The 18,533-nt window shown below is 42.9% G+C and overlaps 1 protein-coding gene across 10 annotated transcripts in view; it reads right to left on the bottom strand.

Moving 5' to 3' along the window:
* The window catches only part of zfhx3 (zinc finger homeobox 3), a 284,113-nt gene that overhangs the window by 104,279 nt on the left and 161,301 nt on the right, over positions 1-18,533 (bottom strand). Inside the window, exon 1 of one of the 10 annotated variants that reach the window (XM_014335915.2) lies at positions 5,069-18,527. The exons of the other annotated variants lie outside the window; for them this stretch is intronic. The gene's annotated coding sequence lies outside the window, so the exon portion shown is untranslated. Of the gene's footprint in view, positions 1-5,068; positions 18,528-18,533 lie in introns of those variants that run through there. 10 annotated transcript variants of the gene reach the window in all.

Genomic DNA, 18,533 nt, shown 5'->3' with positions numbered 1-18,533 from the left:
GGCATAACAGAGTCAAATGTTTACCCAGCTTGTTTAGTGTACGGTTGTTTATTTCTGATGAGAAGCTCACAACTAAAAAAAAAGTATATGTAGAGCACAGGAAAAACCTCCCCGACAGATATTCTGTCTGTCAGCTAAATGGAAGTAGGAAGTGATGGTAAGGGAAACATCCTCCACCAGTACAAACGGTTTCCCCTGAGTTGCCTGTTGTCTCGAGGTTAGTCAATGTAGCATCCCAGAAAAGGGCTGCGCCACACAAACAGCTCAGAAGTTTCACTCACTACAGGAAAGTGTCTCATACCTACAATCAAAAATACATTGCTTTCTTTTTACCTTCGTTGACATCAGTAAGAATCTGCTACCACTTGCACTGTAACGGTATAACTTCATGTATCAGTCGATCTTCTTCACCATGAACAACATGGTTGCCACTTATCTGAGCTATTTGCTAGAAGTGAGGACAACCAATAGAGATATATTGATTTTCCACCATTTTGGTGTAATTTGGTGAAGATTAATTAACATCTCGCCTTGCTCTGCTCAGCTTGCTGACACAATGAACAGGGAAGGGTCAGAGGAAGGTCTAAAGTCAGAACCCAATTGGTCCAAAAACAAGGTGGCCTCCACAAGACTCTTGCCCACCCCCAGCCTCTAAATTACCTAGGCTGACACTGGTGGGGAGGAGTCAGGAGCCCACTTTAGGTCTGTACTCAGGCCAGTGGTTGAACGGGTCAAGACCTCCCCATTAGGGAGCAGGTCAAAGCCACATAACTCTTTAGCTAAGGTGAGGGTCACTGCGATGGTCTGTCCGAGTCGGGGTCAACCAGAGGTCTCTGGCCACTGAGGTTCATGGCAATACAATAAAAGTAATCAATCTGGCCGCTAGACCCTGGTCAATAATATACTCCCAGGCTGTGGAGGGTCACCACCTGTTCCCTGGCCTCTCCTTGGACTGTCCTGGACCTCCTGAAGTGCCTAGATCTTGGATTTCACTGTCCTGAAGGAGAAGTGGAAGTCTGGTGCAGAGAATAATGAAAGTCCACATATATAGTTAAGCACTCTGGTATAAAACCATGACAAATGTATAAGCTCTCAATAGACAGCAACTGCAATCGTTCGGTTGTAATTATTTTACTGCGTGCTCATGCAGTTAAGTCAGCTGTCAGTTAATATCCATTTGGTAACAAATCTGGATCTTCTTTGTCTATAGGTGACACTTCACGTCACACCAACAAATACCTGGTCATTTCAGGATGCCTCTAGTAGAGAATAAAATGTGCTTTACCAGAGTCCAGCCTAAACAGAGACAGAGCTAGGCTATGAAATTGACACGGCTCACCGACATGAGCTGTATCCTTTTTAAAAAAATGCAGACATGCCTTTTTATATCGTACTCCTATTGCACTGACAAAAAAACCTCCTCATACACTGTATGGTGACTAGTCAGAATGCATTTTCCTTAATACTGCTAATCTTACTTTCTTTCAGTGTCTTGTGACAAACATTGCCAGCACTGCTCTCTCTCTGTTCTTCCCTCTTTGGCCTCTCACGCTTGCCATGAATGGAGACAGACAGCATCCTTGGCTCCTGCCAGGATGAGGCAGCAGTTAATTCTTGGCTGCCCTCCCTCTTTGCTTAAAGGCAGGTATAGAGTTTCCAACAGCTCCAGCTGGCTTGATACAATGGAGATCTCAGTGCAAAGGCAAAGTTCCAAGCAGGTGAACTAACCTCTCCTCCTTTGCCTTATAGGCCTTATCAGCCATATCAACAGTGGTGCCACTAACATCCCTACACCTCCACCAGAGCTGACTGGAACTTTCTCAAGTTCCAGTCACCCTAACCCTTAAGTCTCACACCATTGCCAGGCTGTGTGCCCTTTCTCATAAAGAATTATAAAACTACAGTCACATTTAAAACACAGCTTAACAAGAAGATGAAAAGGCGCTGGTTCACGGTCAAACACCACTATTCATCAAATGCGCTGGAATAAAAATGTAATAAAAGAATGTAAAAAGTTTGTGTCTAAACACATACATGTTTTTAACATGAGACGAGTATTTGGACTCATTTCTTATCTCCATCTCATTCCTTCTTTCCTTTCCCCCCTCTGCTCTTTCCTGCCAACAACATGACATCTCATTAGGCAGTATAATCAGCATCCGATTTGCATACATCTGTTTTATTTTATTGATTGCCTCTCATTCGTTAAGATTCAGGGCATATAATTAATGACCAACCCCCTGGTGCCACACCCTGGGGACAGCTAATTCCACTGCATACCAAGGGGATTTCAGCAGAGGGCACAAGTGGGCTTGTCACAACGGGCACTGGGCCAGTCCTGGTCCCCTCCCTGCCTCCGGCTGTCCTTGGTCCCAGCCAGCTCCTCTAACAAGGAGAGCCCTTCCTGGGCCGCGTTAACTAAAAGGACAATTATCTTGAGAACAATGATGCTTTTCACAGGGGCTGTGTTGTCATTAATGCAGTGGATCTGGTTACAGCAGCCAGCTTAAGCTAATTAACGAATGCTATCTGTGGACTCTCATTGCTTCTTAATTAAGTAAGATTCATTTCAAAATGGGGACAGTCACTTTTTGAAATGAGAGCTTTGCCTTTGACTTTTGTTTGAATTAATTTACTTGGTGAGGTTTGCTTCACATGTCTAAACAACTGCCACTTAGCTGCGCCACACTTAACAAACACATGCTCAGCAGTGATCTAATACTTACGACCGACTTCAACGTAAATATGAACACAGGCTCAGATTGAGAAAGAAATATTCTTTTAAACAACAGCTTTGCATACGGGCAGTAATGCCAGAAGCAACCTTGCTCTTCCAGTTTATCTGTGGCCACAAAGCGATTTGTTCTGAAAAGCTCCAGTCACTACCAGCCTTGTGCTTCCTTTGACAAAAACACTCTCTAGACCCTGATGTTTTAACATCCGTCTACACCATTAAAAACATATTCTGATTAGAAATTGCTGACTGACTGACACGCTGAATACTGTGGGAACAGTTGCTTTCCAAAAAGACAGCTGAGTCTGTTTTTTCTTTTTCTTTTTCTTCTTTTTTTCCAAGTTGCCTGCTGACCTTTTACACAGGAGAGGACTGTTAGTCACCAGTCACTCAGCACTGACTGACAACATGGGGAAAATTGAATGAGAGATATAAGTGTGTGTGTGTGTTTGTGTGTGTGTGTGTGGGGGGTGGGGGGGGGGGGGGGGGCATGCACATGTTGGGAGAGAGAAACAGAGAGAGAGAGAGAGAGAGAGAGAAGGTCAGGAAGTTCAGGCTGTGTAAAATCTCGCAGAAATCTCCACATCTTGGGCTGCTGCTGTCTAAAGATGGACAAACACACGTGGAGGTTATGATGACACATAACCCAATTCATAGCCCTTCCATATCCTTCAAATGACACATATTTACTGCTGTCTCAGGACTCCACGAAAATAGCACTGACTCAGATGGCAGGCAGCTAGTAAACCAATCATATGCAAACTACTGCTCTAAAATGCCGCTTCTAAGGTCATGCATTTTCTGTATCTAAAGGGTGTGTGCTGGTTCAGCAGGAGCGAATCAGATGTGTAAACATAGACACACATGAGTGCAGGGATCTGGTTTGGCAACTATATATGTCCTTACTTGCTGGGTATTGTGAAGGAGGTTACAGCTGTTGATTGTGATTAAAATGTAAACATAGGCCGAGTTCAGAGAAAGGGCGAGTATGTTAGTTTGAAGCTTGATCAACTCTCACAGTTCTCCACGCCCTCTGAAATTCTCTTATTCTTCACTTAGCCAGCATGGCTGGGCAGTGTCAGAAAGACATCAAGCACATAGTGGAAAATAAAGACAATCATCTTACTTCGGTTCGAAGTTCATGAAATGAAGAAATGGAAGCCTAAGTTTACCTAACTAGGAGAAAAAATGTCTAAAAAAATTAAGGCGCTCATCTACAATGATCTCTTAAACTATCAACTAAAAGTGAGGAATTATCTCCATGTGGTGCCCATTTCTGGGGTCCCCCTGACCCCATTCTGAGTGCTCTTTCTTCCATTTACCCTGCTTTTAGCCTCTCAATGTGAAAAATGTACTGTTTTAAGTAATCCTTGTTTGTACTGACCATAATTGATTGGGTAATCCTGGTTTAACATGCACTAAAGCCAGTGCTTAAGAAACTATTAGGAGGGCTAGCAGCTTAAAGAGGCAGGATCTATCTATGGCTGACTGCTAGATCTCTATTTTTGTGCCTAGATGTTGGATGCATTTTATGATTTCTTTCCGTGGTTACCCTGTCTACTAGTCCTATCTTCCCCACATATATCCGTCTTCTTATTCTGTTTAGTGATACAGTAGTAAATTCACATGCCAACATATTGGCAAGACAGTGCTTGGCTTATCCTCTGAACTTGACAAGAAAATCTCCTGGCATTCTTCCATCAACCTAGTGACACAGTTCCTGTGGTGTTTAGGCCAGCTTCACCTAGAGCCACAACCCATCTCCGCAGATGCGATGCCAAAAGTCCCTGTCAACTCGACATGACACACGCCACCCTGCACAGTCTTCACTGTGACAACCCTGTCATAATCAACACAAATCTCTTAGCGTCAGCATGAGGAGTAAAGGTATTATGAAGGTGGAGAGAAGGGAGAGAGAGGAGGTAGAAGGAAAGGCGGTAACACTAAGTACAGGTCATGATACAGTCTCAGCGGCTCTGGGATCAAGCAGCAAGTGTGAATGTGGTTGTGCACCCAGGACAGTCAGACAAGGGGAAGGCTAATTCCTGCTCCTCCTTCTGCCCTGGCTGCTGTGGTTTGAACATGACGCATTAGGAGATGGGGAGGTCTTTCTCTCTCTCACACACACATGCATACACACATATACACACAGAGAGGAAAGAAGAGAAGGAGAATAATCCCTACCAAGACCTCTGCCCTAATGGGGCCCACTACTGTAATTACAAGGCACAGATTTCAGATCAGGCACTTAAGTAGCCAGCTAAGAGTGCCCAGAAAACAAAAAGCTCTGTAATTATCGTCTGTCTCCTCTCTCCCCAGTGTAACTTCAGTTACCTGTCATGCTGCTGTTTTGTCAGGACTTCGTTGTTTCCTGGATTCTCCCTAATCCATGGCTGGAAGCAGCCCTGGCAGTGCGCCTGTCTGTGCAAGATGCACATTTCAGCTCGCGGGGGCGAGTGACGACATGGCACACAAAGATAGCAGAAACCTGAGTCCTCGCAGCCCCACAAGCACATGAATGCATTTTTTTTTTACAAGAGAAGGGAGGAAAAGAAAGAGGGGGAGTGTTCAGTTTGCTCTAGACAAAAGATCCATTGTGCAGTGAAACTTTATATACATATTAGAAACTTGAAACCCAGAGCCTCAGCAAGCAGGATTCTTGTAACTGTGAACAAGATAACATTACCTACCATTCTTTCCTTCTGTCCACAGAAAAAGAGAAAAGCTTTCAATTCTACTTTTTTTTTTCCAGGATCTTTTTCTTTATCTCGGATTTTTTAGGGTCATCTAATATCAGCGATAAGAGAGCTGCGGTCTCCCGGCTGTTTTGTGGCCCATTAAGTAACACATTCCCCAGTTGGAGCAGAGCAGGGGGCACAACTTGTCGACAGAGATTTGCACTCAATATTCTCTTAGCTTGCAGCAACCATCTGCTTACCCTTTCAGGTGTTTCAGCAGGAATGCTATGCCCATTCCTATACTTACTGCTATACTTCACCTGCTTCAGGCTGGAAGGTATTATACATGCACTTCCTCTGCTTTACAAATACTACTCATCTGTCTTCCTAACAAGATTAACACATACGTTTTTATTATACGCCACAGGAAACACTGTCTTATATTACCTGTACCGTTCAAGGGAATATTTAAAAAAAACAATGCAACTGGAAACTGAGATAACTACATGCCTAGCACTAAGCATTCACTATGAGCCATACATAACACATCATTAGATTGGGGTGGTCTATATGTGCAAGAAGTTTTTTTTTGTTTTTGTTTGTTTGTTTGTTTGTTTGTTTGTTTGTTTGTTTTGAAAAAGGAGAAACTTGCAATTATTAGAAACTAAAGCGAGTTCAGTTCGGTATAAGTAAGTCTGTGTCTAAAAGCCTAGGAAAAGTTCCCAACATAGTGACATCATCAACTTCAGACATGTAATTAACCTATTGCCGCCATGCAGTTAGGGGCAAGACTGGACAACCAGTTTAGTAATAACAACCCTTACAACTTATAATTATTTTTCTCAAAAGGACAAACACTGAGATGCACACCAAAAGGACGACCTGCCAAAGAAAAAAGAAAAAAAACCTTATAAACACACACACACACACACACACACACACACACACACACACACACACACACACACACACCAGCATTAAAGAAAAGGTGAGGAGCAACTAATATGCAACATTGGTCACATACAATTATCACAACAACTAGTTTTAAATATTGTTTATGTTAAAGCAGAGTGAGTGTGGTTTACTGCACAGGAACACTGCTGCGTAATTAAAACAAGCATGCCACTTTTTTGGTGTTTTGAACATGGGTTAATGTTTACTTTTGAAGGTACTACATAGTCATTTTATTATTGACTTACACTTCAAGCTGTGTTTTAAGCAAATTAGAAGTATAAATATGCCTTATGCAACTTTACTGAACTGCCCTTTGATATTCATTTGCTTATTTTTTTTATGCTGTCTCTTCCCCAAGTAAGTAACAAGCTTTACTGGGATTTAGGAAGCATCTATTGAAACCACATTAACCCAGTAAAAGGTTAGTCATCCCCACAGGGTACCTTGGCACTCTGAAGAATGAACTAAATTTAAAAGTTACTTACTGTAGGATATCTTAGGGGATTATGTTAAGGTATGAAAACCATCTGTATAGGTACATTTATACAAATCACAAAACCCTTTACTCTGTAGCAAGAAACAAGAAACATGGGAGATGGGTGACTAATCCTGATGCTTTCCATTTTAGTTCTGGCTCAGTCTTTATTTCATAAAGACATTCTGGGAGTGTTTGGATAAACGACAGCTTCCATTTTTACAAGTTCTATTAATATGAGCCTGAGGTGGATGATTCATTGTGAACCAGACCTGGATTTTGTCAGCCTTACTTGTTCCATGAATACAAACCTTAACTTTTTCCATTAATATTTATCCAATTAACAACTATGACCAGTACATATTTGTCTGTTCACAAACTCTACTGTGGCCCGGTGAACCTCTCTGTTCCCGACTCTTTTTGAGTTTACTAATTATAAGTGCCAGGAAAAAGAAATATAAAAGCACAGTGTTGAACAAAGAGCTAAACACAAGCGTACCATTTGGGGGCCTCAACAGATTTGCATGAGGCCAGATTAGGTGATTTCCAGTCAAATGATGTAACTGGCACCTAAAGCGAGGAAGTGTGGGTGATCCTTTGTTACCACTCTCCAACACGAAAACATCATATCAAAGAATTGATCCCATACAGGTACGGGGGAGTGCAAATAGGCTGGGATAGGGTGGGTTTTGTCTCAGCTGAGCTTAAGTAAGCATCAAGTCTAGTTTGCTGTGGCTAACTTACACACAGGGAGCCGTAAGAATAAAGAGGGCTCTAAGTTAGTTTTAATAGGCACATTATTTCTACCCCTAACACCCGCACAGGCCCCACTTTGAGCCATTGGCTGTTTGAAGTTGGCAACAGCTGTAGTGTTCCAGCCTTTATTTAGAGGTCAGCATGCTGACTTCACTTAAAAGGAGAGTGGGACTAAAGGGGAGTGAGTGAGAGAGAGAGAGAGAGAGAGAGAGAGAGAGAGAGAGAGAGAGGGAGAGAGGGAGAGAAGAAAAGGCAGTGGGAGGAGAAATAAAGAACAGAGAGAGAGTAAGAGGTGAAAGAATGAGTTAAAAAAAGAAAGAGTTACTAGTGTGGCAAGGGATTAGCTGAGGGAGAGGTTAAAAGTTTGTGGAGTTGCATCTGGCCTCCTGCCTGCTCTGTTGTTTATTGCCGCCGGCGTGAAGATCTGGTGCCAACATTAACCACACCTGAACCACTCCACAGCATACACACACACCAGGACAAAACAGGAAGAGGCATGCACACAGCCTGCACTTTACTCCAATACTTTGGCAAGACATTACAGTGTACCAGCTTATTCTCCTCTATATACCAAAGAGTGTGTGTGTGTGGGTCTGTGTGCGTGCATGTGTGTGTGCATGTATGCATGCGTGCATGTGTGTGTGAACTGCACTCACAGATGCCAAGTCATGACTTCTCATTTGTTAATCCCCTGTTGCTTCTATTACCCCTTGTCTATCCCTTTCCATCTTTGTGCTCTGTCACTCTGGATGACTGCCTGGCTGCAAAGCCCTAGCGTGCCTCAGCCAAATCTTTCTAACTTAGTTGTTTCGAAAGTCTGGTGTGACAACAGTTCCAGGTCCGCTCAAACCCCCACAAGATGTTCAGTGAACATAAGACAGATGGATGTTCTCATGCTCGTTGTAAGAGTATTATGTGCCATCAGTGAGTAACACAACACTGAACGGACCAGAGAAATACACAGGGCCACTGTGGGCAGAAATCACACACAAAGAAGAATGCAAGGATGCCACCCACCACAGACCAATAAGACAGACCCTTCTCTGTTCAACTTCTCTCTTTCACTGGAATTCCCCCTTAATATTGCGCCAGCTTATATTGTGTAGCACGTGCATGAATAAGTACGCACACGGAAATATACAAAATTATGGGGACCCATGTGGGCCGGAAAAGGGAACAAGTTTGGGCAAAGATGGTTTGAAAACACTCCGGGGATTAAGGGCAGGGTACTCCTTTTGCCCCAGGCTGTATAGACAAGCACAGCAGCCAATTAGTACAAGATACCAGCCCTACCACCCTTCGTCCCTCAATGCCTCCCCTCTCTGTTCAGCTTTGCCCTGGTCTTCTGAACTTGGTATGGTCAAGGCTGGAATGCTGAAGCAGTCATATTCACATGCACATCAAACGCGATTAAGTACAAGCCCTCTGGATTTACATGAGTCCGTAAACCTTCACATCTCGGGCTAGCTTCTCAAAAGCACTTGGCTTCCTCCTGCCACAAAAGTATCCAAGTTCATTTTGGTCTGACACAGGCCCCTCCTTTGCTTGTGGAAGTAATACCAGATTACAGAGCAACTGTTGTTAAATGATGATATGATGTGTTTTTCTTGTTCTTTTTTTCCCCCTCTCTTTGTTTGTACAGCTGTTCTTCAACAGCGGGTCATCTCACTGGTTTGCTCTTGTATGGCTTACTTTGTGCAAAACTGACATCTCATTTCAGTTTGATATACATGTACAGATTTGGGTGTGACGGGGGACCTTCTGTGATATAAACAAGGGTACTTAATCAGTGTGTATCCCAGTAAAGGCTGACTTCATTCCTTCCTTTTCCTTCGTCTCCCAGCTAAGCCTCAGCTGTGCATGATTTGGCTAACTCTTCCGAAATAGTACTGTGAGGGTTAACTTTTCCGCCTGTGACTCAGGTACATGGGACGTGTCCTAACAGGCGACTCACAAATCGAGCACCTCGTACCACATAGCCCACAAAAAAAGGTTATTTTAACCAGAGCAAGAAGGTCTAAGAAAACAAAATGAGAAGAGGAAAGATGAACACATGTATTTTACAACATTCTTTTCTTTGTCTAATCAAAGAATGCATGAATAAAAGATACACTCATCAAAACACCCATTCATAAAACTTACCACCTTTAGGTGCTTGTGGTGAAGAGACCAGGGAAGACATAATCCCATGGGGAGTTCAATGGGCAGAGCCAATTAGAATATGCAGGGAAAGATAGAGTATATATACATACCCTCTCTACATACCTCTTTCTTTCACCGTCTACACACACACACACACACACACACACACACACACACACACACACACACACACACACACACATACGGCCCGGCAGGCTGGAAGCTCTCCCAGGGCCCAGATGCTCTCTGTCAACACCAAGATTCCAGAGAGGAAGCAGGGCTTTACAGCAGCAAGCTGTACACACAGCCAGGACCTGCAAAGACCAGGAGCCAGGAGAGGACAACCTGCTCCATATAAACACAGACCTCCCTGTCTTCTGTCTGAGCCACTGGTTTTGCTTCCTCGCTCGCAGAGCTCCTCTTGCTGGCTGGACCCCCTCTCTCTGCCTGCCACCATCAAGAGGTAAATAGCTATTGGCTGCTCAATAAGTGGCTTCAGTGCGTTGGAGTGAGGGGCCTTTTTTCCTCCGCACTCTCCCAGCCTTGACAAGCATGTATTGACAGAGTAGTTACACACTAACCCATTGGGGGAAATCCTCCACATTGTGCCCCAGGCAGCTGATAAATGGAACTCATACAGTACCTGTAAGCATGATCTCCTACACATGGGCACACAAAGTGCATCTATGCATACAAACAGCGCACTATTACCACACTTACACTAATTAAGGAGAATAGGGGGCTTTATAGGGGCTTTATGACACACATTACGATGGACGAATAAATGTGTGTAAGGATAAAGAGAAAAAGAAAGGGGGGTTACAAATAATTATATACCGTCTAAATCTTCATAAGCTGTGACACAAGAACTTAAGTTCATGAACCTTTGGTGCCTCAGAAGGTCGCAGACTACCAGATTATCCGAGTTCTACAATTTGGAAACTCTTAAATATAAAATTATTTTAACTGGTAATCAAGGACATCCGAAGTACTTTTATGAACCAAAATACAGAAATAAGACAAAATGTAAGTGAACAACACACCCAAAAGACGCTATGACTTTCTCTCATGTTTCAGCACAGACGACAACTAACTTTTGCCTGAGCTTGTGTTTATCAGACAAACTAATTCTCAGTCTAACTACAACCATACTCACCGTCTCTCTTTGCCCTCCTAACCATTTGGGCTAAATGTCATATGTGCCACGGTGAACCAGGAAAGGATTTAGTGACAGGGTAGAAAAGGAGGAGTCAGCACTTGTCCCCCCCGAACATTGGGGCAGAGCAGTCTCATGTCATCCTCTCTGTCTCCCCTCCACCCCCCTATGTCCGATCCGCCGCAGATAAATAGCTAGGGGTGCAGCAGTTGCTTTCACTTTGTGATATGATGTCAGTAACCTTCATTGATCTGCAGCCAGGCAGGCAGGCCTTATCACTGCTTCTCCCTTGTGATATACTGTGATCCAGGGCCCTGACTGCTTTTTAATACACTGCACTTTAGGTAACAGTGTCCCAGGCTAACCACCCTTGCTGCTAACACCTGAGGCAGTATTTTACAGCAGTGCTGTGATGGCCAGTGAGATTACTGAGAAACTAACTCTGGGAAAGTCTGCCAGCAAAATGATAATGCTGAAAAAAGTGAGCCGCTGGAATGACACGTTAGGAATTCTGTACGCTGATCAAATGTTGTGGCACGACTTCACCTCCGAGCAAGCGGCACGGAGACGAGAGGCAGTCTCGAAGAAGAAAATTCCAGGAACTGTGCATCATAAGAACTCTTGCCACTTTTCAGAACCCTTTCAATCCTGTGGCTTTGTTTGATGCTCTACCTGCGCTGTATTTTTAAGTCTAATCAAGCACCTGTGACAGAACATAGAGCCTCTGTTGACAGAGCACAATGCTCTTCTCAGGGGTGAATTTAGTGCTGACAGCCACTTCCTCACTCCAGATTTATACAAGCACTCAAGCTTAGACAACACCTGAGGTGATTGCTGAAAGTTGTACCCTTATCATGAGAAGCCTTACACAAATAAAATTAAGAAATAAGGTACCCAATGCTCCAGTGTCATGCCTTGAAAACTGTAGTTAATTGCTAAAAGCATTTAACTAAAAGCATTTAGCATGAGTGGGCAAAGACTTTGGAGTACTACTTCCATTACTACTCCTGAATGTGGCAGTTAAGAGACTTTTTAAAAACATATATATTCACAAAGCAAAGTCATATTTAAGTATAACTACATAACCTATTATATACACAGAGGTTTACTCCAGCTAACCACCACCCCCATGTACATGGGTTGAAGAAGGCTGCAGATAAAGGAGACTGGACGACTAGGAGGAGAATTATCCCAACATTGATTTTAGCTGTTGGGTATTACAGAAGGAAACAGTGGGTTTATCAGGCCAGGATCCCTCTGCACTTTCACTAACTAAACGAGTATTTTCCGGGCTTATCAGGCAAAAAGCCTATTACTGATGGTCTCAGCCTCCCCCACAACTAGACAAAGAGGAAGGGTGACCACCATTATGCACCTACTGGATGGGTTTAGTTACATGGCACTTTTGGAGACCTCTAACACTTATCCAGCACTTTGCAAACCCAAAATGATGTCCATATTACCACTGCATAATACTCCTTAGGGGTATTGCACATTTTATTATATTTATGTATATTTACGGTTATCTACTAATGGACTTATGACCTCCTCAACTATCTACTCTCCATCTTTCTCTTCCACTGTCTGCCTCTCTCTGGGTCAATGTCATTTCTGTGGGTTCTATATATGAAGACTATAACCAGAGATAATGGGAAGTGCTATAATCCCTGAGAGGAGGCTAATACCTGCCTTAATCACAAGGGGAAAAAAGTATATGTTTTAATTACGGACCAAAAGATCTAGAAAGATACCTGTGAGGTACCAATCCCAGGATCCTCAGTGAGCAGGTCTTATCTGTGAAACCTGAGGAAAACCTTGCATGTATGCACTTTGCTCTGTATTAGCCAGCATGAATTAGAAGTACTCGCTATTTTAAGATGAAATTATACTCAGAGACATTTTGACTGTATACCCATTTCCCATTGTTAATAATGAACAAGAGTAGAGACTGAGAAAATTTCCCTCAGCAATTATCGCAGAAATCCATAGACTGATCAATGTGCAATCCCAAGGATTGTCTTAATACATATAAAATATAGACAACACCACGTGTGCGTATGAATGTGCATGAATTTATTGTAGCGTAAAATGACCTCAACAAGATGAGAATATTATTGAAGAAATAAAAGCTGGGTGTAATGATTTACATATTTCATCACAGGCAGCAATGAAAGTGAGTGATTAAACACAGAGCATGAGAGGAAGGGAGGCGGTATTGAGAAGAGCGAACAAGATAAACTGCTAAACAGAACAAAATGATAAAGAAATAAAACTACTTCCCAAGTGCATAATGGCACAGTAGGACATGCTGGATAAATATGTCCACCGTACGCTTTAGAGTCTGTTAGCCCAAGCCAGTCTTAGTTCTAATTAAAGACTTCAAGAATAGCACTTATCCATTATGTCAACATAAAAGTGCACATGTTCTATTCTACAAGACAAGAGCGAGCCTAGAAGTGGAGGTGGGTGGCACGAGCAGTGAAAGACGACAGAGAATTGTGGCCAGACGTGGCACCCATGAAGGGGCAATGCTCATCTGCCCACCGGCCTGCCTTTATGTCTCCAAGTCAGCCCTGTAATTTGCTTGGAGCGGAGATAAATCTTATCTCGGAGACCTGATTAAGTTTTTAATTTACACTCCAATCAATAGCCCAGGTCTATTGGCAATGTGTCTAAAACTCTATTTACCAAAGGATTCCCTGCTATCAATTGATCAAGGACCCGGCAGCCATAAATTATGGGAACATGTGTGCGTGACAGAGGGGGAGACAGAGAGTAAGGGTGCCAAAATAGCCTGTGAGTGAGAAATTTAAAGAGCTAGGTCATATTTGACCAATTGTAGGACAGGATAACGATAGGAGCTATAACCTCACCTGAGAACCAATCAAACTCACTTAGAACTCAGCTTAATATGCTTTGACAACATTGGGCTTAATGTGCTGAGGAGTGGATTGTAAATGAGTAGCAAAGCTAAAGCGAAATGCCCAGTTCACCTACTCTCACACGACCTTCCAAAAAGCGGCACCCAGAGTGATCATATCAAAGGCCTGAAAAAGTAAGACCTCCCACTTCCGACCCTTTCTGCATGAGTGCCGTTATCTGTTTACAGTGCCTCTTTTCCCAAAGGAACTTTAAAAAGGAATCTGCTGGAGACTGGGTTCCCCACACAGAATTCCTACATGCTTTTTCTATGCTAAGCATCCTGTCTGGGAAAACTGAGGGAAGAATTTTACAGGCACCCATTTACACTCCTAAGACATCCGGAAACAACTATTTTCTGTTCTTTATTTTTGGGTACTGGGATATTTGCTGAGGACTTTAAGGATGGGAAGATTTGTCATGCTGAAGCGATGAATAATCAGAAGTGTAAACATCCAGTTAATCATAACTCTCCTCACTTGATTTTTGATGCATGTTTAGTAAGAAGGCAATGGTAGTACCATTCTGGCTCAGAGCTAAAGGGCACAGATACAGTTCAGACTCCTCTCTGCTGTTCCCATGCAGAGGAAGTGAAGGGGAGGGAAAGGAGGGCAGCGTTATCACCGTGGAGAAAGTGTCGTCATGGCGGTTCTGCTCTGACCCTGCTGACTTGCCGATTCCTTAACATGAGATCATTTTGGACAGCTGACCTCAATATTACTGTGCTCTGATGAAACAGATCCAGTGGAGCGCCTTATTCTGCTCACCCTGCCTACAAAACATAAGTGGGACACAGTTCATTTTCAGTTTTATTGCTGCGCCACAATTAACTGGAATTACCGGAATTAACGTAAACAGAGCGAACGGGCCATTTTCCTCCCTCCTTATCATTTTCAGTGAGACATAAAATAAACACAAGTAGGCAAACTGGGCTTCCCACAATAAGACTTTCTTAAAAACTCTCTGGCTTCATTTTCTATCTGGCTCAAGTTTCACACTCTCACACTCCTGATATTTGACAAAGCAGAGTTATTGTTAAAAATAAAAATAAAAAATGAGCGCGAAACCATTCTCCAGGTTTGTCAACAGGTTGGCCAATGGGGCGCCACATGTTTTTCGTGTTTTTAAAATGACAACATACAATAATAATAAGGCAGAAAAATATTGTTGTAACAAATGTTTGGGCGGATGTTCTGTACTACTTTGTCATTAGCGGAGAAGCTGTCTGGTAAAATCAGGCATAAACATGTGTCAGAATTACTTGTAATTATAGTTGAAAAACTTCCGCATGGGAGCATGAATCACCTCTGCAGCTGGCTTTCATGGAAGAAAAGAACACAGTACCCTGCTATCCTCACCTTCACAACTGCAGCGGGGGGAGGGGAGCAGAACATGGGAGACATGCAGACTAAAGAAGACAGACGGGCTCATACCAAGTCAGAGAGCCCAGTTTGCTGGTCCTCTGCTGGATTATCTAAAGAGCCACCGACGGATATGTGTAATCAGCCCCATCCCCATGTTTTTCTCTCTCACTCTCTGCCTCTCTGGCTAATGTCTCCGCCTGATTCGATTGAGGCAATTAGGCAGTAATCTATAGAGCTAGGGAGTGATGGAAACATTTCCCACTGTCCTCCTCATGTTTCTCCGAGCTGCTATAATTAGCTAACTTTGTTTCTCATTAAACATCAGAGCAGTATTTACATACCCAGATCCAATTTGGCTCTGTGGAGCCCATTCCTTTTAAACCGTCTTGAAATCCTGAAACATGCCCGTAAACAAAGGAATAAGGGAGCTGCAATCCTACAATTAGTTCAGTCAAACATTTATATATTCGATGGGTAGAATGCAATATAGATATAAATGAACAGGTTACAAAAACAATTAAAAATAAAACATGTACGTACAAAACAAAGTGGATGATCATTCAAAAGAAGGGTGTTGGTTCTGATAAAGGAGGGAAGGAAGGCCCAGTTGATCTGAAGTTCTGATATTATAAATGGATGACACACTTCCATCTTTGGTTTCAGTGAGCCATCACAACTGGAATAGCGGGCTCACATGTGTTTCCTTGAGGCTTATAATCATTTTAAATATTTTTGCAGGAACTGAAACAGTGAAGAGCAAGACTGCAAACTTAATTTGAACCAAAGTTTAACATTCTGGAGCTCTGATTTGATCATCATAATTATGTCAGGTATTTGATAGAAAACAAAAAGTGAGTCCTCTCATTTGCACTTCGGTTGGTTTACACACTCATGTGGATACATTTCCCCCCCTATTTATGAAAGTGTTGGCTGAAAATCTGCACTGACATTCAATGCCAAAGGAAATGCAGGAAAACATCAAAACCTCCATTCCTGCTGAATTGCTCAATAATGTGTTTAAGTGCACTACAAGCACCACATTGAGCTAAAGTACAGAGCTCACAGGAGGCGTGAAAGAATGCCAAAAGAGTGGACTCTCTTTTAAAACTATGCAGGCCTTCAGCAGCTTTAGACGCCACCCAGAGTTGTACAACAATCGCAAACTTTTCAGTTGATATGCAAAGCAGCATGGACAATTTCATGTCCCCATGGTAACAGTACCCCTGTTTTGCAAAAATGTAATGATTAATCATGCTTTTGATAACAAAGGACAAAAACATTGATGCAGCATGAACATGTGTCAACGTATGTGTGTTTTCAAGTGTTTTTTCGGTCTCTTCTGGATCAGCTCAGTACAAAGCTTACACTATTTCTGTACTTCTTTTACTTGTTAAGTTGATTTTCTCTATTCAATTGGAAAAAATTTGTAGCTGCTTTTCAGTTTCAGACAACAATCACACTGAACCCACTGACAGACAATTAAAACCTCTCATTTGGTATAGACTTCTGCAAATGCAATATTTATTTACTACTACTGCTGCGGCTTTTTTTTTTTAACCCAAAATAAAAACAGCCACAACTAAAAGTCCACTGTAGTCATACTCATCAATAAACTGACACTGAGAAACTTGAGCAGCACCTAAAATCAGTAAGTGTGCACTAAAGCTAACAAGCAGCTTAATGGCTAAAGTTTAATTCAAGTATAAAATATTTCTTTTGGCTTTTTTTTAGCATTACGGCCTTAACACTACAGTGTGTGTGATGTACACATGCATTTTTTGACTAGAATCTAGCACAAACAAGTCACATCGACCGAATTCTGACAGGTCTGACGATCTGAAAGCTTTAACAGGTAAATGTTTGAATGTGAATGAAGCACACAGAAATCCAATCTACTGCTCTGCCTGTCTATTGTACGGTGTAGCTTGAATACATATGCAGGAGTACAGCCGGGGCTGAAGAAAAGGGTAATTCAATCAGCAACATTCCTGCATGACACAGATTCACTTTGTCAGTTGAGCTTTACCAGTAATTCATCTTTCTGAAAACAGACACTATCTCAACAATAATTTCTTTCAACTCTGATACCTGGCAAAGAGGTGCCTGAAAATTTAATAACAGGTTTTTATTGGCTAACACCACAATCCTTTCAGATCTCACCCTATCAAGAGTAAGTTTCCATTTCCTGATGTCTCCGAGAGAGCAAAATCGACCCGTGGAGAATGTGTAGTGAGACGCAAATGGTAATTCCTGCCATTGTGGCTCAACTCACAAGTGACCATACTTTTAAACAAACCATATGAACACACAAATGTGCACTGACTAGTAGTGGAATGCGTAAGTAAACAGTGCGAGGGGTAGGGCTGTATGTAGAAGACCAGATGGGCTGACAGGGGGACTTGTCCTGGGAAAGGGCTTTCCCAAACCCATACACCCCCCACAGTTCCCCTCTGGCCCTGTGTGAGGACTGCATGTAGCCTGGTCTGAACAGCAGAGGGTTAACCGCACTGCCCAGTCACAGGCGTGAAGTGAAACAATGAAATAATGGCAGTGAGTGAACGCTCAAAGGCAGGGGGCACAGTGGGTGTGGGAGGGCAGGGGCTCGCCATTGGCTCCTGCAGATGTTGCCGGGCTTCAGCGGGTCACACAATCACACGTATTAGCATTCCTGATAGAGGGAGCCCGGATTAGGGAGCTGAATGCCTTTCTCAACTCAGTCAGAGTTTGAACACAGCAGAAAAGCAGCGCGGAGAGAGAGAAATCCCAGAAATGCGGTGATGAAAGGTGGAGACAAGAGCATAGGGGAAGAAAAGCACTCTCAGACAGTGTCGAGGAAGGCCCGGCTCACAGAAAGAGCAGGCACAATGTTGCTGGCAGGAGAGAATTGCAAAGAAAGGCAGTTGCAGGAAGAGGAAGATTGACAGACAAATTGTGCCAAATTGACTAAAACAGCTAATGAAACAGTTTAACAAACAGACAATAAAGAGAAATCAAGCATGTGATAATTTAATGGTTTTGTGAGGGTGGAAGAGGGAGTGTATATATGAAACGAAGATTTCTATTTGTGGCTGAATGAGTGAATGAGCATAGACAAACGGCTTTCTTTCTTCTTTGTATGTCTGAGAGAGCGAGTGAGAGTGAGAGAGAGCAGAAACAAAAGCTTTTCAGAGTGTATGTGTGCTGTCCTGTCCCTCTTTCCCAGGACAGAGGTCTGGAGAGGCCTCATATTTCTGGCTGCTGTCAGGTCAGGGTGAGAGGCAGAGACAGCAAGGGGCAGCTGTTTTCTATGAGGTAGTCCGGCTTCCTCACACATGGCCTTTGATCCATTTTGACTTCCTTCGCCAACCAAGCTGCC

This window comes from Haplochromis burtoni, unplaced genomic scaffold (genome assembly GCF_018398535.1).
Source record: "Haplochromis burtoni strain Fernald_Lab_line unplaced genomic scaffold, NCSU_Asbu1 Contig_50, whole genome shotgun sequence".
NCBI classification, from domain to species: Eukaryota; Metazoa; Chordata; class Actinopteri; order Cichliformes; family Cichlidae; genus Haplochromis; species Haplochromis burtoni.
Note: the sequence above shows the minus strand (reverse complement) of the source record. Positions and strands in the feature narration are given on the sequence as shown.